This window comes from Pipistrellus hanaki (assembly GCF_964339955.1).
Source record: "Pipistrellus hanaki genome assembly, chromosome: 5".
Lineage (NCBI taxonomy): Eukaryota > Metazoa > Chordata > Mammalia > Chiroptera > Vespertilionidae > Pipistrellus > Pipistrellus hanaki.
In genome coordinates this window covers 67,820,621-67,835,812 of record NC_140507.1, presented here as the reverse complement: position 1 = coordinate 67,835,812, position 15,192 = coordinate 67,820,621, and the positions used below count along the sequence as shown (strand labels likewise).

The 15,192-nt window shown below is 40.9% G+C and overlaps 1 long non-coding RNA gene across 2 annotated transcripts in view; it reads right to left on the bottom strand.

Annotated features, from left to right (window-relative positions):
* Positions 1–13,851, bottom strand: part of LOC311623916 — a 47,571-nt gene extending 33,720 nt beyond the window's left edge. Inside the window, exons 1-3 of one of the 2 annotated variants that reach the window (XR_014795227.1) lie at positions 13,726–13,851; positions 13,218–13,307; positions 952–1,019 (exon numbers count right to left, since the gene is read on the bottom strand). This is a non-coding gene — a long non-coding RNA (uncharacterized lncRNA). The remainder of the gene's footprint in view (positions 1–951; positions 1,020–13,217; positions 13,308–13,725) is intronic. The other variant, XR_014795226.1, reaches the window with a different exon arrangement.
* Positions 13,852–15,192: the final 1,341 nt, after the last annotated feature.

Below are 15,192 nucleotides of genomic sequence, written 5' to 3'. Positions count from 1 at the left end.
GTAATCATTTGAGATACAAATACACTGAGTGGCCAGATTATTATGCTTTCAGAGTTCATAATAATCTGGCCACTCAGTGTATATATTAATGTGGTAGAAAACACATAACATGAGATCTACCCTCTTAATGAAATTTTAAGAGTACAGTACAGAACCGTTAACCATAAACACAATGTTATGACAGATCTCTAGAATTTTTTCATCTTGCATGACTGAAATTCTACACCCCCTAAACATCAATTCTCCATTTCCCCATCCCTACAGCCCCTGGCAACCATCATCTACTTTCTATTTTCTGGTTGCTCTTTCTTATCCTTGGGGCTCCATTTCATCCTGAGGGGTCTTCCTTGTCTTTAGGGCCATGGTGTCTTTGTTTGTCCTCTTCTAACTAACACATTCTTCCCAGGATGACCTCATCATAGTATCATTTCTAATAGCAAACACCATGATTTTGAAATAACTCAAGAGTTCAACAGTAGAGGATTGGATAAGTATGGGTTATTTTTTAACTGGATCACTATGCATCATTTGCTGAAAGAGGCATTGTATGTGTACATCTATTGACATAGAGAGATGTTCATGGTATTGCTTAGTTAATAAACCATGTTATAATACTGAATGTATAATGTGATCCCATTTGTGTAAAAACAAATATACAGTGATACTTGAATGAATGTTCACAAAAAATATTAACAGTTTTTATCTCTGGATGGTGGGATCATGAGTGATTTAACTATTATTTTTGCTTGTCAGCAATTTCTAGTTTTTCTACAAGGAACATAAATCTCTAGTGTAATGAAAAAGAAATATATGTTGTATGAAAAAAAAATTCTCTTAGGATATGAATCCCAGCCAGCCAATTGACTGTGTAAAAGTCTGCAATAAATATTTAACAAATCATTTCAGATGCAGAGTCAGCTCTGCTCAGGGAAGGAGGCCACGCTCGCTTACCAGTCCTTCTTAAAGAGAGATTTTCTTCTTTTAGTGAAAGCCAACTTCTTTTTTTCTGGAAATTTGTGCTACAAAGCAGTAATAAACAGATAAGTAATGATCAGGCCTTGAATACGGAATTATTTTATTGTTGCAACTATGGGAAGGGCTAACTTTACTGTAACATATGGGAATGCATTCAACCCAAGAGGGCGCAGAAGACACCAAAGTGCTCACACTGAACTGTTCGTCCTACTTCTAGACTTATGAAACAGGTACCAGAACTTAACACGTAGATGAATGTTATTGAAGCTATATATATGTTCAATGATGTTATAGTTGGGGAAGTCTTTTAAAAAAAATCAATAATAATGGCTATCATTATTATTTTATCAATAATAATGGCTATTATACGATGTGTCTCAGTAGTTGAACAAAGATCCATGAACCAGGAGGTCATAGTTTGATTCCCAGTCAGGGCACATGCCAGTATTGTGGGCTTGATCCCCAAGTAGGAGTTGTGCAGAAGGCAGCCGATCCATGATTCTCTCTCATCATTGATATTTCTATCCCTTTCTCCCTCTCCCTTCCTTTCTCTGAAATCAATAATAAATAAATTAATTTTAAAAATGGCTACTGCTTGGTAAGCACTAATTCTATGTGACTGCTCTGTAGGCATGATCTCATTTTAACCACCCTGTGAGGTAGGTGATGATCTTGATTTTACAGAGAAGGAGACAGACTTGGAGAAGCCGGGCCACTTGCTCAAGGTCAGCTGGAGTGTGGGAAAGCAAATTTTAGACCTTTTTTGCCAGGCTTCAAATTCAGCAAGGGAACTTGTCCATTCTATGTCTAGCTCCACACTGAAAATCTATCCTGTACCTGTATAGTCAGCCATGTTTTTTTTTCCCTTTTCATTTATTTATTTATTTATTTATTTATTTATTTATTTATTTAAAATAAATCTTTATTGTTCACATTATTACAAATGTTCCTCTTCCCCCGCCCCCCCCTCCATTGCTCTCCTCCACCAGGTTCCCACCCTACCCTCTGCCCTTTTCCACCCCCCATTGTTCTCATCCATAGGTACACAGTTTATGTTCAGTCTCTTCCCACATCCCCCTCTCCCCTTTTCCCCAAGAATCGTCAGTTCACTTCCCTTCATACCTCTGATTCTATTATATTCACCAGTTAATATTGTTCATCAGATTTTTTTTTTTAATTTCCTTGGTTTTTAGATTCACTTGTTGATAGTTATGTATTTGTTGTTCATAATTTTTATCTTTATTTACTTTCTCTTCTGAAAGAACCCCCTTCAGCAATTCATATAATTCTGGTTTGGTGGTGATGAACTCCTTTAGCTGTTTTTTATTAGTGAAGCTCTTTATCTGGCCTTCGATTCTGAGTAATAGCTTTGCTGGGTAGATTATCTTTGGCTGTAGGTTCTTATTATTCATCACCTTGAATATTTCTTGCCATTCCCATCTGGCCTGCATGGTTTCTGTTGAGAAATCAGCTGACAATCGTATAGGTGCTCCTTTATAGGTAGCTACCTGCTTTGCTCTTGCTGCTTTTAATATTCTCTCTTTGTCTTTTGCTCTTGGAATTTTAATTATGATTTGTCTTGGTGTGGTCCTCTTTGGATTCCTTTTGTTTGGAGTTCTGTAGGCTTCCTGGACTTCTAAGTCTAATTCTTTCACCAGGTGGGGGAAGTTTTCTGTCACTATTTCTTTCAGTATGTTTTCGATATCTTGCTCTCTCTCATCTTCTGGGACCCCCATAATTCTGATGTTGGTTCGCTTGAAGTTGTCCCAGAGGTTTCTTACATTATCTTCAATTTTCTGGATTCTCTTGCCTTCTTGCTTCTGCGGAGGAGTGTCTTCTGGCTCTTTATGTTCCAAATCTTTGACTTGATTCTTACAATCTTCCATTCTGTTTTTAGGACTCTGTATAATATTTTTTATTTCAGACAATGTATTCTTTATTTCTTGTTGATCCCTTATTATTTCTTATTGATTCCTTATTAATTCTAGTTGATCCCTTTTCATATCCTCATAGGCCTTATCGACCTTTTCTAGGAAATTCTTGAAAAACCTTATAAGCATAGATTTGAACTCTATATCCAGTCGCTTTTTGTCCTCCATTTCTTTCGTTTATGATCTATTTTGTTGTCTCAGCATTTTCGCAGAGTTTCAGGGTGGAGCCTACAGCCAGGCTTCCGTCAGTCCTGCCCTATGCGGCTCCTGAGACTCAGCATTCCCCAGGGTCCTTCAGTATTCTCTGCAAGCACTTCTGAAAGAAAGGTGCCCTCGATTTTCACCTGCTACCAAACAGTCTAGGCTCTCCCCCAATGAGCCCGGAACTGGGGTTCAGTTCATTTGGAAGTGGAGTTGGAGGTGGCGTTCAGAGCAGTCTGGAGCCCCTGTCTCCTTCCTGCCAGGGCAATCCCATGGCACAGCCAACCATCCCTTCTCTGCGCGCAATGTGTGTGCCTCTGGGGGGCTCTGCCTTTCGCGGCTCCCCCGAGGTTCCGCCTTACAGCCCAGCTCCCTCTGAATGAGCCTGGGTCCCCGGGGTCTGGCCTAGAACTGGGGTTCAGACAGTCGGAACTGGGGCCCAGTACAGTCCGGAGCCTTGTCTCCTTTCCGCCAGGGCAATCTAGCAGCAGAGTCAACAGTCCATCCTCTGTGCGCAATGTGCGTGGCTCCGGGGGCTCTGCCTTTCGCCGCTCCCCAGGGTTCTGCCTTACAGCCCAGCTCCCTATGGATGAGCCTGGGTCCCTGGGGTCTGGCCTAGAACTGAGGTTCAGTACTGTCGGGTCTGGGGTTCAGCACAGTCTGGGCTTTTATCTCCTTCCTGCTAGGGAAGGCCATCCAAGCACTCAGCCGCCCGCTCCTCTCCAGCTCAGTCCTCTCCGCGCGCTGCGTGTCTGCGTACCTTAGGCTTTTTCAGCTCCTCCGCTCTTCCTTCTGGTTTTCTCCTTGCTTCTCATTATAGAATTACCAGTCAGTCGACTTTCCTGTAGTTCTGGGTAATGTCCATTTTATATTTTAGTTGTATTTTATTGAAATTGTTGTGTGCGGCTGCGACTAGGTGTTTACCTGTGCAGCCATCTTGGATTCTCTCAGCCATGTTTTTTATCTAAAACATTAGTGTCCCACTCAACCCTCTGCTTTATTTCCCACATTTTGCTCAGAAAGACTTCAGAGTTGAAGTTTGCCACCAGAAGTATTACTTAAAAGAAAAGAACGTCCTTCAGATTAGGAAGATCCACATCTTCTAAGAAGTGTTTTCCAAAATGAAACAAGCAAGTCATCAGAACTATTAATGCCACCTTCCCAGGGATGGCTATGAAGAACATCACCCATTGGAATAAGTAGTGCCCAGTCTTCTTGTGAAAAACAATTAGTTGTCTTTAAAATTCTATCACTTGCAGGTGTGAGGAACCTTTTTTCTGCCAAGGGCCATTTGGATATTTATAACATCATTCATGGGCCATACAAAATTTTCAACTTAAAAATTATGTTGCTGTTGAATTTTGAGTCTCACCTCCGGTTGCCTTGGCAGGACCAGACCAAATGATACGGCCCGGATGTTTCCTACCCCTGAGGAGAGTCTGAATGGAGTTCTTTAAAAATTCACCATTTTAACAAGAAAGCCCACTGTGTGGGAGAACATATTTGCAAATGTTACTACTGATAAAGGTTTAACCTCCAACATCTACAGACAGCTTATACAACTAAATAAAAGGAAGATGAATGATCCAATTAAAAAATGGGCAATGGACCTAAATAGAATATTTTCAAAAGAAGACAGAAGGAAGGCCAAAAGGCACATGAAAACAGGCTCTAAGTCACTAATTATCCGAGAGATGCAAATCAAAACAACAGTGCGGTACCATCTCACACCTGTCAGAATGGCCAACATCAACAAATCAACAAATGACAAGTGTTGGCAAGGTTGCGGAGAAAAAGGAACCCTCGTGCATTGCTGGTGGGAATGCAGACTGGTGCAACCACTGTGGAGGATAGTGTGGAGTTTCCTCAAAAAACTGAAAATGGAACTCCCATTTGACCCAGTAATCCCACTCCTAGGAATATATCCCAAGAAACTAGAAACACCAATCAGAAAGGATATATGCACCCCTATGTTCATAGCAGCACAATCTACAATAGCCAGAATTTGGAAACAGCCTAGATGCCCATCAGCAGATGATTGGATCCAAAAACTATGGTACATCTACACAATGGAATACTATGCTGCCATAAAAAGAAGGAATTCTCATCATTTGCAGCAACCTGGATGGAATTGGAGAATATCATGCTGAGTGAAATAAGCCAATCAATGAAAGAGAAACACCACATGACCTCACTCATTTATGGATAATAAAGAACATTATAAACTGATGAACCAAAAGATAGATATAGAAACAGTAAAGCAACAAGCAGACTGTCAAATTACAGCAGGTAGGGTAGGGAGATCTGGGGGAGATAATAGAGATCAACCGAAGGACTTGTATACATGCATATAAGTACAACCAATGGATGTAAAACTCTGGGGAGGGAGGGTATGTATGGGAGGGGAGGCAATGTTAAAATATGTACACAGATAATAATTTAATAAGAAAAAAAAGAAAAAAATTCACCGTTTGAGCTCTGTCCATTAGCAGCTGTGTGATCTTAAGCTTGTCACTTAACTTTTTGAGTCTCAATTTTACCTTCTTTGAAATAAGTCACATACCAACTTCATTAAGTTCTTTTGAGGATTAATGATTGGCACTCAGTCTCCATTTTGTTGCATATAAAATCATTCCTCATAGAGTATGAGTTCTGAGAGTTCCTCACACTGCAAAGCAATTTTGATCTTTATATGGCTGATTAACATACAGAGATAGTATCTTTTGATGCATCTTTTATATATGAAATGAGGTGCCAAGTTAACAGTCCAGGAAAACAGTAGGCTTTTGTTTTTCTCCCCATGTAATTAACAGCGAAGAAATGAGTCAGGTCAGCTTTCCAGCCTCGCTTTGAGTATAGTGTGTCTATAAAACACACAGCATACAAGCAAAATTTTTGAGATACCATGTTGCTCTGATGGAAGAAAGGAATGCTAAAGATTATCCAGAAATTTTCATGAACCTGTAACTAAACTCTAAAATAGCCAGGCCTGTTCAGTTTAGCATTCACACAGGAATCCTCTTACGTGCCAGGCACTGGGTATTGAGCATTCAGAAATAAGTAAGATCACCTTCCCACCAAGGTCTTCAGAAGCACAAGCAGATGACTTTAATAGTCGGTGGCCAAGTGAGGGGGGAAGTTTGCCCAGGGTGCTTTGGGAACCCAGAGAAAAGATGGTCAGCTGATTCCCATTTGGAAGAGTGGAGCTGACAAGTATCAATCTTATCAACAGCTATACAAACCCAATGACGCTCCCAAGTGGGCTTCAAGACTATAACAGAGACTCAAGATAGGGAGCAAAAGACCCCAATTTCCCCAGAAAAATAGTTTAATTTCCTACCTCCCATTTCTATTTTAAAAGAGTTACTTCGCCAATAAAGGGCTAGGCACGGTTCTGGAAATCTTATGAGTAGAATTACTGCTTCACTTCTTCCTGCCCAGCACCTGCTTTGAGACAGACGCTGAAGGGGGAAAGTTAGCAAAACGTTGCCTGTCTTCCAGAATCTTACAGTATAGTGGAGTGGGTTAGTTCCCTAGGACTGCCATAACAAAATTGCCACAAACTGGATGGTTTAAAGATAACAGAAATTTTCTCTCTCAGAGTTCTGGAAGTTAGAAGTCCAAAGTCAAGGTTTCAGTAGGGCCATGCTTCTTCTGAGATTCTGGGTAGAATTCTTCTTGTCCCTTCTCAGCTTCTAGTGGTGTCCAGTGATCTTTGGTGTTCCTTGGTGTTCAGCTGCATAACACCAATCTGCCTTTATAGTTCTTTCCTGTGTCTTCACATCATCTTTCTATGAGGACTCTAGTCATATTGCATCAAGGGGCCACTCTATTCCAATATGACCTCATCTTAACTAATTATATCTGCAAAAACTCTATTTCCAAAGAAAGTCACAATCCGAGGTACTGGGGGTCAGGACCTCAACATATCTTTTTGGGGAATGCAAGTCAACACATAATAGGGAGATAAGGCAAATGTACAAAGGTGAGGGTATGTCAGCACTTCTTTAAGTCCTCCCTCCCATTTCCATCTTTGTGTCCTGTTGATCATTAAAAAATCGATGGTCAGATATTTCTCTATCAAGTGGGTTTATTTGAAAGCAACAACAATCGAGACATGTTGTCTAACTTGCAGTGGTCACCAACCGGTGGTCCTAGGATCACTAGTGGTCTGTGAGGTTCAAAAGATTGGCAACCGCTGGAATGGGAACCAAATTAAACACCAGAGAAATAAGGAGAGGAAGCTCTTTTATGGACTTGGGAAGAGTTGTTGTAAAGAAAGAGTCCATGAGAGGAAACAAAAAGTTTGTAGTGACTGTTCATTGAGTTATAGCAGCCTCCCATTGGTTGGGCTATTACTGGGCAAGGAGGAATCATTTCTTCCTTCTTTGGAGATGGTAAAGTAGTGTCACTTCCTGTGAAGTGCAGGATACAGTCATTTCCTGTTGGGTTTCTTAGTGTGTCAGTTGAGTGAAAGGTGTGAGAGTTCTCTCTTCTAACCTCCCAATTCCATTTAAAATGAGGTGGCTATCATCAATAAATCCACAAACAATAAGTGTTGGTGTGGATATGGAGAATAGAATAGGGAACCCTCGTGAGCTATTGGCAGATTGGTGCAGCTACTAAAAAACACACAAAAATAACCAGTATGGAGTGTCCTCAAAAAATTAGAAATGGATCTGCCTTATGACCCAGCAATTTCACTTCTGGGAATATGTCCAAAGAAACCCAAAACACTACTTCAAATGAATATACGCAACCCTATGTTCATTGCAGCATTACTTACAAGTAGTGGCCCGGTACACAAAATTCGTGCACAGGGGAAGGGTGTCCCTCAGTTTGGCCTGCACCTTCTCCAATCTGGGACCTCTCGGGGGATGTCTGACTGCTGGTTTAGGCCTGATCCCTGTGGACATCCCTCTCACAATATAGGATCATGGCTCCTAATTACTTACCTGCCTATCTGCCTGATTGCCCCTAACCTCTCTGCCTGCCAGCCAGCTTGCCCCCAACTGCCCACCCCTGCCAGCCTTCTCACCCCCAACTGCCCCCTTGCTGGCCTGATCACCCTCAACTGCCGCCCCCGAGCTAGCCTGCTCACTCCAACTGCTCCCCCCCGCCCCCCGTGGGCCTGATCACCCCCTACTGCCTTCCTCTGCTGGCTTGCTTGCCCCCAACTGCCCCCTGCTGCCCTGCTCACCCTCAACTGGCTCCCCCTGCCAAACTGCTTGCCTCCAACTGCCCCCACCTGCTGGCCTGATCACCCCCAACTGCCTTCCCCTCCTGGCCTCTGCTTGGGCCCCACCACCATGGCTTTGTCTGGAAGGTCTCCAGTCTAATTAGCATATTACCCTTTCATTAAAGGCCTGGTGAACAGGTGGGGGCTGGCTGGTCTGCCCTGAAGGGTCTCCCAGATCAGGGTGGGGGTCCCCTTGGGAGGCAGGGCAAGCCTGGGTGAGGAGCCAGGTGGTTTGCAGGCTGGCCATGCCACCACTGGGGTGGGGGTCCACACTGGGGTGTGTGGCCAGCCTGGGTGAGGGGCTGAGGGCCATTTGGGGGTGGTCTGCAGGCTAGCTAAGCCTCTGACTTTGTCCAGAAGGACATCTGGAAGGTCTCCAGAAGGTCTCCTGGTCTAATTATCATATTACTCTTTTATTAGCATAGATAGTGAAGATATGGAAGCAGCCCAAGGTGTCCATCAATAGACAAATGGATAAAAAGATGTGGTACCTTTACACAATGGAATATTACTTGCCATAAACATAATGAAATCTTACCATTTGTGATAGTATGGATGGATCTAGAGAGTATTATGCTGAGTGAAATAAATCAGAGAAAGACAAATACCATATGATTTCACTTTTTTGTGAAATCTAAAGAATGAAATACATGAACAAACAATATTGAAACAGACTCATAGTTTCAGAGACTATATTGAAGGCTGTCAGCAGATAGGGATTCGGGGAATGGTGAAAAATGAAAGGAATGAGAAGTTACAAATTGGTAGTTACAAAACAGTCAGAAGGATGTAAAGTATAGCATAGGGAAAATAGTCAATAACATTGTAATAACTATGTTTGGTGTTAGGTGGGTACTGGAAATACCAAGGGAGATCACTTTGTAAAGTACATGATTGTCTAACTACTATGCTATACACATGAAACCAATACAAAAATAATATTGAATGCAAGCTGTAAGTGAGAAAAAAATTGGGGAAAAATTAAGTTTCCATTTATTATTTTTCACAGCCCCTTCTCCAGCTTCTGTGTGCACACAGGTACTTTGCCTGCATTTGTTGAGTTCTTGCTTGGGAGTTCATTTATTACCTATTCCAGACATTTGAAAATAAAACCTCTGACTCAGTGTGCATCCTCTTAAAGTAACCTAAAACATCCACAAGCAGGCAGGAACATCCTTTATTTTCATTTGAGAGATTTGCCATTATTTCTGAAATCATCCTTGGATGATTGAAAAAACCTGAATTTCCACCTGACCTAGGATGGCTAGAGTTGGATGGGGCAGGGTGGTCTCCATCCATGCTTGCTCCTCTTTAAAGAGGCTGTGAGTTGCTGTAGCTTTGGTGGTCTGGAAACCAGGCATGGATGCGGGGAGCACGTGCTACGGCTCTAGCACCCAGCGCCATCTGGCTTGAGTTTGTTATGGCTGGCAGCCCTCTCCCTCTGAAGCCTCCCTAATTCTAGGCCATGCTCTCTGTGTGAGTCTGAGGGTAAACTCTCACCATCTCTAGATTCTTACTCCACAGAGTTTTTCTGGAAGTGCTCTTTCCCACCCCATGCTACAGAAGCTGGGTGAGTGCTCTCAATTTCTGGGTAGGCCACCCACACAGCTGAAGGAGAGAACAGCTGCTTATAGACATCTCAGGTAAGAGAGGTGCAAAAAGAACATCCGTTTCTAGGACCAGGACACATGCCATGTGGGAGTCAAATCCTGTATTTTATCTGAGGAAAGGTTTTCAACATTGATGCTGACTGTAGTTGTGATATAGTATGGAGGTCACAATTTTAAAAATGTGTGCTGACTGGAAAATGAATCCTACTTGTGGCCATTTAAGTTATTGTTCCAGTTATAACAGAACATCCATACAGCACAATATTTATGTATTATGTGTTTTGAGTTAACATAACTTATATTTAACTTTTTTTCTATATATACCCAGTTTTCTGTTGTTATTCATTTCCCCCCTAGGTTCATTTAAATATAATTTACATATGATAACATTTTCCCAAGATATAGAGCATTTTTATCTCCCAAAATGTTCCCCTTTCCCATTTGCAGTCAAGCCCCTTTCTCAATCCCTGGCCGAAGGCAACCATGATCTGCTTTCTGTTACAATAGTTTGTCTTTTCCAGAATGTCATATAATTAGTATTATAAAATATTTAGTTTGTGTCTCAGTTTATTTAGTTGGAAGTTTTGAGACTCATTCATGTTGTATGATTTAATATTTGACTCCTTTTTTATTGCTAAGTAGTAGTTCATTTTATGGATTTATCACAATGTATTTAATTATCAATTGATAAATATTTGGGTTGTTTCTATTTGGGGATTATCACGTGTAATGCAGCTATATACATTCAAGTACAAATCATTGGGTGAGTAAATGTTTTCACTTGTGTTGGGCAGATACAGTGCTGACTTCACAGGTGTGCAACACGTACAGTTGCACTGGGCCCTGCACTTAGATGGGCCTCGGCTTGCTTTAAGGTTCTGCTCTGCCCTCTTGAGCAACAGAACAATTTTATATCCCCACCAGCAAAGTATGAGAGTTCTGGTTGCTCTACTTCTTCATTTATTTCTGTTGCTTTCTACAATAGTTATTTCTCAAACCTTTACAACTAGAGGAGAGATCAGTATGTTGTAAAGGTCTTACTGCTTATTCATGTACAGCCTCCACCCCCACCCCCAACATGTCTCCTTTGCATTTTTGGCTTCCATGAGTTAATAAGAGGCTAAATAAACTGGAGGGGATAGGGATAGTAGAATTCCCGAAATCATAAATGCACGGTCCTCTCTTTGTGCTGAAGCTGACATTATTATGTTGTCTAATATTCACAGTTGTACATGGGGAATGTAGGTATTGGAATGTTTTCCAAGCAAATAGACTGAAAGAATCAAACTAGTTTTTATTAGTGACCAACAACAACTCTGGAAAAACTAGTTGAGTTATTCTATCAGAATAATGTGTGTTTGCTATATGTCTGATAGTCTTTTAATTTATTTTTTTATTTTTAAAAAAAATATATTTTATTGATTTTATTATAGAGAGGAAGAGAGAGGAATAGAAAGTTAGAAACACTGATGAAAGAGAATCATCGATCAGCTGCCTCTTGCACACCCCCTACTGGGGATGTGCCCACAACCAAGGTACATGCCCTTGACTGGAATCAAACCTGGGACCCTTCAGTCCACAGGCCGACTCTCTATCCACTGAGCCAAACTGGTTTCGGCTGTCTTTTAATTTCATAAATAGAGAGTTACAAAGATAACCTCCTTTTGGATATAAAAGTACAACATAGGGAATATAGCCAATAATCCTATCTAATAAAGAGTAAATATGCTAATTAACCCTCATGCTGTCACAAGATGGTGATGCCCACAGCCAATAAGGAAGGGATATGCAAATTGACTGCCATACCCTCAAAGATGGTAACACCCACATCCAATGAGGACTCTTGGACCGTGAGAGGGGGCAGGCCGGGCTGAGGGACTCACACTCCAGTGCATGAATTTTCATGCACCGGGCCTCTATTATTGTAATAACTATATATGGAGCCAAATGAATACTGGGATTATTAGGAGGAGCATTTTTATAAAATCTATTATTGTCTAAACACTATAGTACACCTAAAACTAATATAAAATAATATTGAAAGTCAACTGTTAATTGAAAAAATAAATAAATAAAATAGCCTTTTTCAAGTACAACTTCTTTAAGAATGTACCCACCTTCAAACTGTTTACTGTATTTTTGTGTGACAGAATCATATTCATTAGCATAAAGATTTCCTGAAATCTAGATACTTCACTTACAAAGATTTACCCTTATCAACAAGTTGGCTTCCCTTTGCTGGGAGGAAATTAGAAGGATCTGACAGGCTGTGCTCTTCAAAACACCCACATTCGGTATAGTCACACTGTGATTTTTGTAATTATTTCCATAGAGGAACCAAAATGTAACTTGTAAGATGAACTGTTTCTTCATAACAAAAGATGGCTACTACATTTCCCTCTATTTTCTGTGATTTCTTAAAAGAGTATAGTAGGAATGTTTCAGTTCCTTAAGTTTCCTGATAAATAATATGACACTCTGGCTTGCATTTTGGGGCACATTTTAAGTGCAGTAAGCTAATGTAAAATAAAAATGAATGAATTTACAATATAGGTAGATGTATGTAAAGAAAATGCTAAAATTCACTGAGGCAGAAAAGCAAAAGACAAATTAGAGACCTGTCACTTTCATGGATAGGAAGAGGAAAGATGTGTGTGCTCCAATTTATGACATAGGTATAAGAAGATTCTAGTCAAAACCCCAAAGGATTTTTTGGGGAAACTGACAAACTCATTAAAAAAAAATCTACCAACAAAATAAATAAGAAGAACCAAAATAATTTTGAAAAAGAGTATTAACAGAGGAATCCTTCCCTCATTAGAAGTCAAAGCATTTTAGAGAAAAGTGTGTGTTCTCATTGAGAAATCTCTTTTTTTGTTTATCTGACTACACTCTGCTCAAACAATAACGAATGTTTGAGCAGAGTGTAGTGAAATAGATATACATATGTTTTACTTTTGAACACTTCTATAAGGGAAAATGGAACCTGATCTGTTTGGGCTGATGTTTTCCCCCACAAGGGTCAAATTCATTCCAATTATATTCTTGTGTGGCCATCATGATTTTCTTTAGACTGTCCCCATTGATTGCCTGAAAGTGACAGGAGCTTTGATGATAATAAAAGGGCTCAGTATGTTCCCTAAATTAGTGCATTCCTTATCATGCTAGAATATTCTGGTTGGTTCCAGATAGATACTGAGCACATTTAAATGACAGAAAAATAAGTGTATTATTGATACTGGGATTAAAAGACAAACTTACTGAATCATGAGAACTGTGCCCACAAGCATCCTTCATAACTTCTGGCTTCTCATTTTCATATTAACTAGAATGATTTTCTTCTAACATATACTGGAATGGAAGATAAGAGAGGAAAAATTGACTTATGGATGGAAGGAGAAACAATTTCTCCCTGTAAAGAAGGAGGTGGCTTTTTAAAATCTATATATACAATATTTTATTGATTTTTTTTTTTTTTTTTTTTTTTTTACAGAGAGGAAGGGAGAGGGATAGACAGAAACATTGATGAGAGAGAAACATTAATCAGCTGCCTCCTGCACACACACACACACACACACACACACACACACACACCCCACTGGGGATGTGCCTGCAACCAAGGTACATGCCCTCAACCGGAATCAAACTCGGGACCCTTCAGTCTGCAGGCCGACACTCTATCCACTGAGCCAAACCAGTCTCGGCAGGAGGTGGCTTTTTAATTTAACGTTTCAGTAGATGAATAATGTTGCTATTTCCCCAGACTGACCTTGATTGGAACTTCCACTAAGTCTGAGAGAGCTGGGAAAAGACAGAAATACATCTTTCAGATGTCCATCCTGGCAGGCTCTGGTTAGGTCCAGGGTTCCATACTCCGGTCAAGACTGAAGATACAGAGTGACAGCTTGCTTTGCACAAGAATGACTCAGCACTATGACTTCAGTTACAGGACACTGATGCAGTTAGACACACACTTGGTGGAAACACTTATTTTTAGATCTAGCCCTAACATCATCATGAAACCATATCGCCACCTTCCTCTGTATATCCCACCCACCCTACCCCAACTTCATTTTCAGGCACTGGTCTGTAGGAAACATTAGGCTTTTTCCTATGCAGCCTGGCAGGTTAACTGGTATATTCTCAGGTATATAAGAATATTTATTCTTTAATATGTTTTTACTGATTTCAGAGAAGAAGGGAGAGGGAGAGACAGAAACATCAATGATGAGAGAGAATCATTGATTGGTTGCCTCCCACATGCCCCCTACTGGGGATTGAGTCTGTAACCTAGGCATGTGCTCTGACCTGGAATTAAATTGTGACCTAGTTCATGGGTCAATGCTCAACCACTGAACCACACTGGCCCGGCATACATTTTTTATTCTTATGACTTTTCTTCAACACATCTCTTTTGAGTGTGGGTATTGTAATATCTTGGTGAGGAATACCTAGTCCTTTTCCATAGCATTGACGCTGATCCAGTTGCAAATTAGTATCTCCAGCCCTGACATCTCATTATTTCAGACCTGTATATTCTGCTCCTAGGAAACATCAGCCTATAAGCCAGAAATCTGGGACTCATCCTAAACTCCTCTACATATATAATCTCTTATATCCAGGTCACAAAGACCTGTTGGTTCTATTTGCTAAAGAGTTCTTAAATCCATCATCACATATCCATCTTTATTGCCACTCACTTCATCTGGAAACCCTTATAAGGTCTGCCTGAATATACTAACCACCTAACTGGCCTTCTAATTCTTGTCATGTAGCCTTTCAATCTAGTATCAATCTTGTTTCTAGGATGGTCTCCCTAAAATGTAAACGATTATATCATTGCCCTGTTTAGAATCCTTCAGCGGCCCCATTATCATCAGGGCAAAAGGCCCATCTGAGCATGCCATGTGCCACCCTTGGGAGTAGGCACTTGCTTGTTTCCCAGCTGCAGCTTTCACCACTCCCTGTTGGCAGTGTCCTTTATGGATACCCTGGATTACCTGCATGCCCAAATATGCCTTGCATTTTAATACTTTGCACTGCTGCACATGTCCCCATCAAATGGAAGGGACTTCCTTGCCCCTGTATCTGGTGAATTCTCATCCACCCTTTGACAATGAGCTCATACCTTCACAGCTTCTCAGGAACATTCTCTGACCTTCCAAGGCAAAATGTGCTCCAACAACACTTTGTAGTTCAGGGTAATGAGACAGAACTAGCAGGGACAGGCTTGCAG